Raw genomic sequence first — 12,087 nt, forward strand, 5'->3', positions numbered from 1 at the left:
TTTCGGTTCCATAATATTGCATAATTTATTGCAATTTATGTATTTATTATCAATATCCTCTGCAGAAGGAGTATTGATATTTGGTTCTTATTGAACACTTTATTTTACCTCATTATCAGCTGATTTTCTTTTCGAGTATTTTTATCTTAGGAACCAATTGATCTTCCACGTTTCATGCGTGACAAAGACTCAAGAGTGACATTATTGCCAGCTTTTGAAATTTCAGTTCGAGCTGGAGCATTTACTGCTATTATATATGATTTAGTCACTTTTTTATATCTTTAAATGCATCACGTAATCGATTTGCAAGTTATTGCATATGCATTATTTTTGAACTTTCGTTTCGCATTCTTTTGTGCGAGTATCAAGATACCTTGATTGATGTTCACATCATGAAACATCATTTTATTTTTTATTTTTTCATTTCTCCCCCTAATCTAGGGAACAATTTTTCATTAAAATGACAATCAGTAAAACGTGCTGTAAAAACATCACCCGTCATGGGTTCAATATATCTTATGATTGAAAATGTTTCATATCCAACATATATTTCCATCCTTCTTTGAGGAACCATTTTAGTGCGTTGTGGTGGTGCAATTGGAAAATACACTGCACGATCAAATGTTCTAAGGTGAAAAATATTTAGCTCTCGACCAAAATTAAGTTGGTAGGGGAGAATATTTATGACTTGCATTTGGTTTAATGCGAATTAATATCGCATCATGTAAATTTACATGTCCCCATATAAATATTAAGAGTTTTGTACTCATTACCAATTTTCTAGTTATTAGTTGCAATCGTTTATCTATTGATTCAGCTAAATCAATTTTTGAATGCACATAAGCAACTGGATGTTCAACAACAATCCTTACAGAGATATAATAATCATTAAATGCTTGAGATGTTAACTCACCAGCATTATCAAGTCTCATCTTTTTAATGGTGTAATCAGAATAATGTGTTCTCAATTTAATAATTTGTGCAAGCAATTTTTGCAAATGCCATATTACGGCTTGATAATAGACAAATATGAGACCATCTACTAGATGCGTCTATTAGAACCATGAAATGTCTAAATGGTCAACATGGTGGATGAATTTATCCCCATATTTCACCTTGAATTCTTCAATAAATATTTGTGATTCCTTTTCACAATATACTTTTCATTAATCACCATATGTGCTTTTCATTAGTCACCATATGTGTTTTTCATTAATCACCATATGTGCTTTTCATCAGTCACCATATGTGTTTTTCATTAATCACCATATGTATTTTTTTTTATTAATCACCATATGTGCCTTTCATTAATAACCATATGCGCTTTTCATTAATATATCCTTTTTACCATATGCGTTTTTTATCATATGCGTTGCATTTTTCATCATATGCGCTTTTAATCATATGCGCTTTTCATCATATGCGCTTTTCATTATATGCGCTTTTCATCATATGCGCTTTTCATCATATGCGCTTTTCGGTGCTACATAGATATTTCTCATTTTCTGTTATCATTGACTGATAATCATATCCATTATGATATATATCAGAGAAACTTAACAAACTTCTTTTTAACTGTGGAGAAAATAAGACATTATTTATCAGAAATTTTGTACCAATTTGTAATACAAATTTTGCTTTTTCGTTCCTTTTATCAAGTTTGCAGAACCTAATATAGTATTTATAATTCTTTCATTTGATCTCAAATCAATGAAATATTCTGGCAAGGAATAGGTGAATACATTAAGCTAATATTTAGACGAATATAACCAAGACATTCTTGAATTTCAATTAGTGACATATAAACGTTGGCTATATATATTCACTATATCACCATTATACTATGTCATTTATAACTACAATGAGGTTTAGATTAATACTATTTTTAATTGTATTATAATTAAATATTTTACTCTAATGTGAAAATAATATTAACAAGTGCTGTGTAATATAAAATGGGAATATTAAGTACTTAGTGAGTCTAATGTCAGCAGAAATATAATGAGTGCCATTGACACTAACTAGTTTTACTTTATATAAACAAATATTCAAATGGGTCTTCATGTTTCTTGCTTTAAGGTAAAAATAAATTGAAGTCCATGGAAAAAGTGCCAGGCAAAACAAAGTGGACGGCTCACTTTGTATCCATAATGAAAGTATTTAAATTAAACTAATCGAAGTTTTTTTTTTTTAATTTGCTTGTTAAAAGTTAAAAAATCACATGGACCAAGAATGATGAGATATTCATGATATAAATACACATGTGGTCTCGAAGGAAAAACGGAAACTCAATTTCATTTCCACATTTTACTTCGTACTTATTTTCAGAAGAGTAGTGTAGTGACCCGAACTTTTCCATGTTTATATATATTAATTGAGATTGATATTTACATGATTAAATGTTTCCAACATGTTAAGCAATCAAACTTGTTAAGACTTGATTAATTGAAATATGTTTCATATAGACAATTGACCACCCAAGTTGACCGGCGATTCACGAACGTTAAAACTTGTAAAAACGATATGACGATATATATATGGATATACACATGGTTAACATGAGATTATGATAAGTAAGTATCTCCATAAGTATATTAATAATGAGTTATATACATATAAACAAGACTACTAACTTAAGGATTTCGAAACGAGACATATATTTAACGATTATCGTTGTAACGACATTTAAATGTATATGTATCATATTAAGATATATTAATATATCATAATATCATGATAATATAATAATTTAACATCTCATTAGATATAATAAACAATGGGTTAACAACATTAATTGAGATCGTTAACTTAAAGGTTTCAAAACAACACTTACATGTAACGACTAACGATGACTTAACGACTCAGTTAAAATGTATATACATGTAGTGTATTTAGATGTATTAAAATACTTTTGGAAGACTTCAAGACATATATCAAAACACTCATACTTAATGAAAATGGTTACAGTTACTTTTCCATTCTTTTCTTTCATCAAGAATTCTAGTCGTATTCTTACCCGTATTATACACAGCTTCAAAACGTACTTACTATGAGTATATACCAATAGGAACTAGCATGGGATTCCACTCTTGATTATGTCATGTATGACTAATCAATTTTAACTTCTACCATGAGCTAGTCAACTAACTAGAACTCCTTTTAACCCCACTCACCACTCACCAATTACCACTCATCATTCACTCCATTTCACTTCCAATTCTCTTTCTAATTCTCTCTCAACACACCCACACTATTATGAACGTATTTTTCCAGTAGTTAATCATCATCTTCATCAAAAATCACTTCAAGAATCAAGCTATAATCATCATAGGAAGAACACTTCAAGAACACTTCAAAAATCCCTTCAAGTTTACTAATTTACTTCCAAGCTTTCTAATCCATTCCAAGTAATCATCTAAGATCAAGAAACCTTTGTTATATACAGTAGGTTATCTTTCTTATTCAAGGTAATATTCATATTCAAACTTTGATTCAATTTCTATAACTATAAACTATCTTAATTCGAGTAAAAATCTTACTTGAACTTGTTTTTGTGTCATGATCCTACTTCAAGAACTTTCAAGCCATCCAAGATCCTTTGAAGCTAGATCATTTCTTGTCACTTCCAGTAGGTTTACCTACTAAACTTGAGGTAGTAATGATGTTCATAACATCATTCGATTCATATATATAAAACTATCTTATTCGAAGGTTTAAACTCGTAATCACTAGAACATAGTTTAGTTAATTCTAAACTTGTTCGCAAATAAAAGTTAATCCTTCTAACTTGACTTTTAAAATTAACTAAACACATGTTCTATATCTATATGATATGCTAACTTAATGATTTAAAACCTGGAAACACGAAAAACACCGTAAAACCGGATTTACGCCGTCGTAGTAACACCGCGGACTGTTTTGGGTTAGTTAATTAAAAACTATGATAAACTTTGATTTAAAAGTTGTTATTCTGAGAAAATGATTTTTATTATGAACATGAAACTATATCCAAAAATTATGGTTAAACTCAAAGTGGAAGTATGTTTTCTAAAATGGTCATCTAGACGTCGTTCTTTCGACTGAAATGACTACCTTTACAAAAACGACTTGTAACTTATTTTTCCGACTATAAACCTATACTTTTTCTGTTTAGATTCATAAAATATAGTTCAATATGAAACCATAGCAATTTGATTCACTCAAAACGGATTTAAAATGAAGAAGTTATGGGTAAAACAAGATTGGATAATTTTTCTCATTTTAGCTACGTGAAAATTGGTAACAAATCTATTCCAACCATAACTTAATAAACTTGTATTGTATATTATGTAATCTTGAGATACCATAGACACGTATACAATGTTTCGACCTATCATGTCGACACATCTATATATATTTCGGAACAACCATAGACACTCTATATGTGAATGTTGGAGTTAGCTATACAGGGTTGAGGTTGATTCCAAAATATATATAGTTTGAGTTGTGATCAATACTGAGATACGTATACACTGGGTCGTGGATTGATTCAAGATAATATTTATCGATTTATTTCTGTACATCTAACTGTGGACAACTAGTTGTAGGTTACTAACGAGGACAGCTGACTTAATAAACTTAAAACATCAAAATATATTAAAAGTGTTGTAAATATATTTTAAACATACTTTGATATATATGTATATATTGTTATAGGTTCGTGAATCAACCAGTGGCCAAGTCTTACTTCCCGACGAAGTAAAAATCTGTGAAAGTGAGTTATAGTCCCACTTTTAAAATCTAATATTTTTGGGATGAGAATACATGCAGGTTTTATAAATGATTTACAAAATAGACACAAGTACGTGAAACTACATTCTATGGTTGAATTATCCAAATCGAATATGCCCCTTTTTATTAAGTCTGGTAATCTAAGAATTAGGGAACAGACACCCTAATTGACGCGAATCCTAAAGATAGATCTATTGGGCCTCACAAACCCCATCCAAAGTACCGGATGCTTTAGTACTTCGAAATTTATATCATATCCGAAGGGTGTCCCGGAATGATGGGGATATTCTTATATATGCATCTTGTTAATGTCGGTTACCAGGTGTTCACCATATGAATGATTTTTATCTCTATGTATGGGATGTGTATTGAAATATGAAATCTTGTGGTCTATTATTATGATTTGATATATATAGGTTAAACCTATAACTCACCAACATTTTTGTTGACGTTTAAAGCATGTTTATTCTCAGGTGAATATTAAGAGCTTCCGCTGTTGCATACTAAAATAAGGACAAGATTTGGAGTCCATGTTTGTATGATGTTGTGTAAAAACTGCATTCAAGAAACTGATTTCGATGTAACATATTTGTATTGTAAACCATTATGTAATGGTCGTGTGTAAACAGGATATTTTAGATTATCATTATTTGATAATCTACGTAAAGCTTTTTAAACCTTTATTTATAAAATAAAGGTTATGGTTTGTTTTAAAAATGAATGCAGTCTTTGAAAAACGTCTCATATAGAGGTCAAAACCTCGCAACGAAATCAATTAATATGGAACGTTTTTAATCAATAAGAACGGGACATTTCAGTTGGTATCCGAGCGTTGGTCTTAGAGAACCAGAATTTTTCATTAGTGTGTCTTATCGAGTTTGTTAGGATGCATTAGTGAGTCTGGACTTCGACCGTGTTTACTTGAAAAATGATTGCTTAACAAATTTTGTTGGAAACTATATATTTTTAACATGTGAATATTATGTGATATATTAATCTCTTAACGCGTTTGATATTATGTGATAGATGTCTACCTCTAGAACAAGTCCCATTGACTCACCTAATAATAATGAAGAGTCAAATGTAAATTGGAATGATTCGTGGACTGATTCACAAGTTCCCGAAGAGGAACCGGAAGAAGAGTCGGAACCGGAAGAAGAATCGGATCCGGAAGAAGAATCGGAACCGGAAGAAGAAATAGAACCGGTGGGGGAAATAATAAAACGGTTAAGTAAAAGAAAATCCTCAACCAACCGACCAAGGTTAATTATGGTCAATGGTGTTTCCGCCAAGGAAGCAAAATATTGGGAGGATTACCAATTCTCCGATGAATCGGATTCCGACGAGAATTCCGATGATGTTATAGAAATTACCCCAACTGAATTTAAAAAGGCAAAAGAAAATAATAAGGGAAAGGGCATAAAAATAGAGAAATCTAATTCCAACCCCGATGAACTTTATATGTATCGTCAACCCCCGAAGTCCTTAAGTTGTAACAATGACCCGGGAACCTCTAAACCACCAGGTTTTTCTAAACCAATGTGGAAAATTACGGCTAGTATTAGGGGAACATCATATATCCCTAGAAACTTGGCAAAACGAACCAAAACCGAAGAAGAAGAAACAAGCGAGTCGGAATAAGATAGTTGTATTTGTGTGGTGTAATATATGTAATATAGTGTGCTTATGCTTTATGATATATGTAAAAATTGCTTGTACTAATAAGTATTTTTTTTTTATGAATCTAACTCTTGTCTATTTTACAGTATAAAAACACAAAATGGATAGACAACCCAATATTTTAAGAGACCTACCCGGAGACATGATTGATGAAATCTTGTCTAGAGTCGGCCAGAATTCCTCGGCACAACTATTTAAGGCGAGATCAGTTTGTAAGACATTCGAAGAACGTTCCAAGAATGCCTTGGTTTATAAAAGGCTTTCGTTCGAAAGATGGGGGATATCACATTGGGAAATCCATAAGTTACGATGTGTTTACTTTGACGCATATATTGCGGGGAACCCAAATGCTATTTTACGCAATGGGTTAAGAAATTATTTTGACTCAATATATCCGAATATTGGACTTCGTGATTTAGAAAAAGCGGCTAACATGCAACATAAAGAAGCATGTTATGCTTACGGATTAGTAATGTTCGCTTCTCACCAAAGTGAGAACAAGAACATCGGCCTACAACTATTAAACAAAACGTTCCCACAAGTGACGGAGTCGGTAATTGGGGTAAGAAATGAGGTTTTTAGGTTATTACGAGACTGTTGGACATTACGTAACCCTCGTCCCTTTGACGACGTTACAACACGCTGTCTTATCAACGGCCATAACGGTTATGTTGCACAAGACCAAGGATGGGAAGTAGTCCTAGTAAAACCAGAATGCATGACTTGTTTCTGGACGTATGAATTACGTGTCTTTATTGCCTTTGCTGAACGACTTGTGTACTAGCTAGAATTATCTTCACAACTATCTTGTATCAAAGTTATTGTGTGCTATATTTCATGCTTTATGTAAAATAAGCGGTATTGTAAGTTTGTAAAATATTGTATAAAAGTTTGAACGCGAAATATTATTATAATCAGTTTTTCATATAGAATTGTAGTAGTTGAATTGTATATTAGCTACTAAGTATGAACTTAACGGGTAGGTACTACCCGAATTTAAACTTATAAAACGCTAATATGAAGAAAAAGCTTTTATAAATGAGTTCATATTATGCTACGAAATACTATTAACTACTCTTAATATTCTGTATGATTAACTTGTTCCATTTAACTATTTTGAAGGAAATGGCACCGACTACTCGACACACCGTGAATATGAATGAAGAGGAATTCCGTACTTTTCTAGCTTCAAACATAGCCGCAGTACAGGCTGCGCTACATACCAACAATAACCTTGGATCTAGCAGTACAGGAAATCTTGTAGGATGCACCTACAAAGAATTCACTGCCTGCAAACCTTTGGAATTTGATGGAACCGAAGGACCGATCGGATTGAAACGGTGGACCGAGAAGGTCGAATCGGTGTTTGCCATAAGTAAGTGTACTGAAGAGGACAAAGTAAAGTACGCTACGCATACCTTCACAGGTTCTGCGTTAACATGGTGGAATACCTATCTAGAGCAAGTGGGACAAGACGATGCGTACGCACTACCGTGGTCAGCATTCAAGCACTTGATGAACGAGAAGTACCGTCCCAGAACCGAGGTCAATAAGCTCAAGACAGAACTTAGAGGGTTACGAACCCAAGGATTTGATATTACCACGTACGAAAGACGATTCACAGAATTGTGCCTATTGTGTCCGGGAGCATTCGAAGATGAGGAAGAGAAGATCGACGCGTTTGTGAAAGGATTACCGGAAAGAATCCAAGAAGATATAAGTTCACACGAGCCCGCCTCCATACAACAGGCATGTAGAATGGCTCACAAACTCGTGAACCAAATTGAAGAAAGAATTAAAGAACAGACTGCTGAAGAGGCCAATGTGAAGCAAGTCAAAAGAAAGTGGGAGGAAAACGGTGATAAGAATCACCAATACAACAACAACAGCAATTACAACAATAATCGCAACAATTATCCCAACAATCGCAACATCAATCGCAACTACAACAAACGGCCCAACAACAACAACAACAACAACAACAGCAACTACAACAATCATCCCAACAACAATAATAACCGCAACAACAACAACAATCAGAAGCAGCTATGCCAAAGGTGTGAAAAGAATCACTCGGGGTTCTGCACCAAATTTTGCAACAAGTGTAAAAGAAATGGTCATAGCGCGGCGAAGTGTGAGGTCTACGGACCAGGGGTTAATAGAACGAAAGGAACAAATGGTGTCGGAACGAGTAATGGCGGAGCAAGTAGTGTAGGAGCAAGTTATGCCAATGTAGTTTGTTATAAATGTGGAAAACCGGGCCACATTATTAGAAATTGCCTGAACCAGGAGAACACGAATGGACAAGGCCGCGGAAGAGTTTTCAATATTAATGCGGCAGAGGCACAGGAAGACCCGGAGCTTGTTACGGGTACGTTTCTTATTGACAATAAATCTGCTTACGTTTTATTTGATTCGGGTGCGGATAGAAGCTATATGAGTAGAGATTTTTGTGCTAAATTAAGTTGTCCATTGACGCCTTTGGATAGTAAATTTTTACTCGAATTAGCAAATGGTAAATTAATTTCAGCAGATAATATATGTCGGAATCGAGAAATTAAACTGGTTAGCGAAACATTTAAGATTGATTTGATACCAGTAGAGTTAGGGAGTTTTGATGTGATAATCGGTATGGACTGGTTGAAAGAAGTGAAAGCAGAGATCGTTTGTTACAAAAATGCAATTCGCATTATACGAGAAAAAGGAAAACCCTTAATGGTGTACGGAGAAAAGGGCAACACGAAGCTACATCTTATTAGTAATTTGAAGGCACAAAAACTAATAAGAAAAGGTTGCTATGCTGTTCTAGCACACGTCGAGAAAGTACAAACTGAAGAAAAGAGCATCAATGATGTTCCCATTGCAAAAGAATTTCCCGATGTATTTCCGAAAGAATTACCGGGATTACCCCCACGTCGATCCGTTGAATTTCAAATAGATCTTGTACCAGGAGCTGCACCAATAGCTCGTGCTCCTTACAGACTCGCACCCAGCGAGATGAAAGAACTGCAAAGCCAATTACAAGAACTTTTAGAGCGTGGTTTCATTCGACCAAGCACATCACCGTGGGGAGCTCCTGTTTTGTTTGTCAAGAAGAAAGATGGTACATTCAGGTTGTGTATCGACTACCGAGAGTTGAACAAACTTACCATCAAGAACCGCTACCCACTACCGAGAATCGATGACTTATTTGATCAACTACAAGGCTCGTCTGTTTATTCAAAGATTGACTTACGTTCCGGGTATCATCAAATGCGGGTGAAAGAAGATGATATTCCAAAGACTGCTTTCAGAACACGTTACGGTCATTACGAGTTTATGGTCATGCCGTTTGGTTTAACTAATGCACCAGCTGTGTTCATGGACCTTATGAACCGAGTGTGTGGACCATACCTTGACAAGTTTGTCATTGTTTTCATTGATGACATACTTATTTACTCAAAGAATGACCAAGAACACGGTGAACATTTGAGAAAGGTGTTAGAAGTATTGAGGAAGGAAGAATTGTATGCTAAGTTTTCAAAGTGTGCATTTTGGTTGGAAGAAGTTCAATTCCTCGGTCACATAGTGAACAAAGAAGGTATTAAGGTGGATCCGGCAAAGATAGAAACTGTTGAAAAGTGGGAAACCCCGAAAACTCCGAAACACATACGCCAGTTTTTAGGACTAGCTGGTTACTACAGAAGGTTCATCCAAGACTTTTCCAGAATAGCAAAACCCTTGACTGCATTAACGCATAAAGGGAAGAAATTTGAATGGAATGATGAACAAGAGAAAGCGTTTCAGTTATTGAAGAAAAAGCTAACTACGGCACCTATATTGTCATTGCCTGAAGGGAATGATGATTTTGTGATTTATTGTGATGCATCAAAGCAAGGTCTCGGTTGTGTATTAATGCAACGAACGAAGGTGATTGCTTATGCGTCTAGACAATTGAAGATTCACGAACAAAATTATACGACGCATGATTTGGAATTAGGCGCGGTTGTTTTTGCATTAAAGACTTGGAGGCACTACTTATATGGGGTCAAAAGTATTATATATACCGACCACAAAAGTCTTCAACACATATTTAATCAGAAACAACTGAATATGAGGCAGCGTAGGTGGATTGAATTATTGAATGATTACGACTTTGAGATTCGTTACCACCCGGGGAAGGCAAATGTGGTAGCCGATGCCTTGAGCAGGAAGGACAGAGAACCCATTCGAGTAAAATCTATGAATATAATGATTCATAATAACCTTACTACTCAAATAAAGGAGGCGCAACAAGGAGTTTTAAAAGAAGGAAATTTAAAGGATGAAATACCCAAAGGATCAGAACAGCATCTTAATATTCGGGAAGACGGAACCCGGTATAGGGCTGAAAGGATTTGGGTACCAAAATTTGGAGATATGAGAGAAATGGTACTTAGAGAAACTCATAAAACCAGATACTCAATACATCCTGGAACGGGGAAGATGTACAAGGATCTCAAGAAACATTTTTGGTGGCCGGGTATGAAAGCCGATGTTGCTAAATACGTAGGAGAATGTTTGACGTGTTCTAAGGTCAAAGCTGAGCATCAGAAACCATCAGGTCTACTTCAACAACCCGAAATCCCAGAATGGAAATGGGAAAACATTACCATGGATTTCATCACTAAATTGCCAAGGTCTGCAAGTGGTTTTGATACTATTTGGGTAATAGTTGATCGTCTCACCAAATCAGCACACTTCCTGCCAATAAGAGAAGATGACAAGATGGAGAAGTTAGCACGACTGTATCTGAAGGAAGTCGTCTCCAGACATGGAATACCAATCTCTATTATCTCTGATAGGGATGGCAGATTTATTTCAAGATTCTGGCAGACTTTACAGCAAGCATTAGGAACTCGTCTAGACATGAGTACTGCCTATCATCCACAAACAGATGGGCAGAGCGAAAGGACGATACAAACGCTTGAAGACATGCTACGAGCATGTGTTATTGATTTCGGAAACAGTTGGGATCGACATCTGCCGTTAGCAGAATTTTCCTACAACAACAGCTACCATTCAAGCATTGAGATGGCGCCGTTTGAAGCACTTTATGGTAGAAAGTGCAGGTCTCCAATTTGTTGGAGTGAAGTGGGGGATAGACAGATTACGGGTCCGGAGATTATACAAGAAACTACCGAGAAGATCATCCAAATTCAACAACGGTTGAAAACCGCCCAAAGTCGACAAAAGAGCTACGCTGATATTAAAAGAAAAGATATAGAATTTGAAATTGGAGAGATGGTCATGCTTAAAGTTGCACCTTGGAAAGGCGTTGTTCGATTTGGTAAACGAGGGAAATTAAATCCAAGGTATATTGGACCATTCAAGATTATTGATCGTGTCGGACCAGTAGCTTACCGACTTGAGTTACCTCAACAACTCGCGGCTGTACATAACACTTTCCATGTCTCGAATTTGAAGAAATGTTTTGCTAAAGAAGATCTCACTATTCCGTTAGATGAAATTCAAATCAACGAAAAACTTCAATTCATCGAAGAACCCGTCGAAATAATGGATCGTGAGGTTAAAAGACTTAAGCAAAACAAGATACCAATTGTTAAGGTTCGATGGAATGCTCGTAGAGGACCCGAGTTCACCTGGGAGCGTGAAGAT

This window comes from Rutidosis leptorrhynchoides, chromosome 7 (assembly GCF_046630445.1).
Source record: "Rutidosis leptorrhynchoides isolate AG116_Rl617_1_P2 chromosome 7, CSIRO_AGI_Rlap_v1, whole genome shotgun sequence".
NCBI lineage: Eukaryota > Viridiplantae > Streptophyta > Magnoliopsida > Asterales > Asteraceae > Rutidosis > Rutidosis leptorrhynchoides.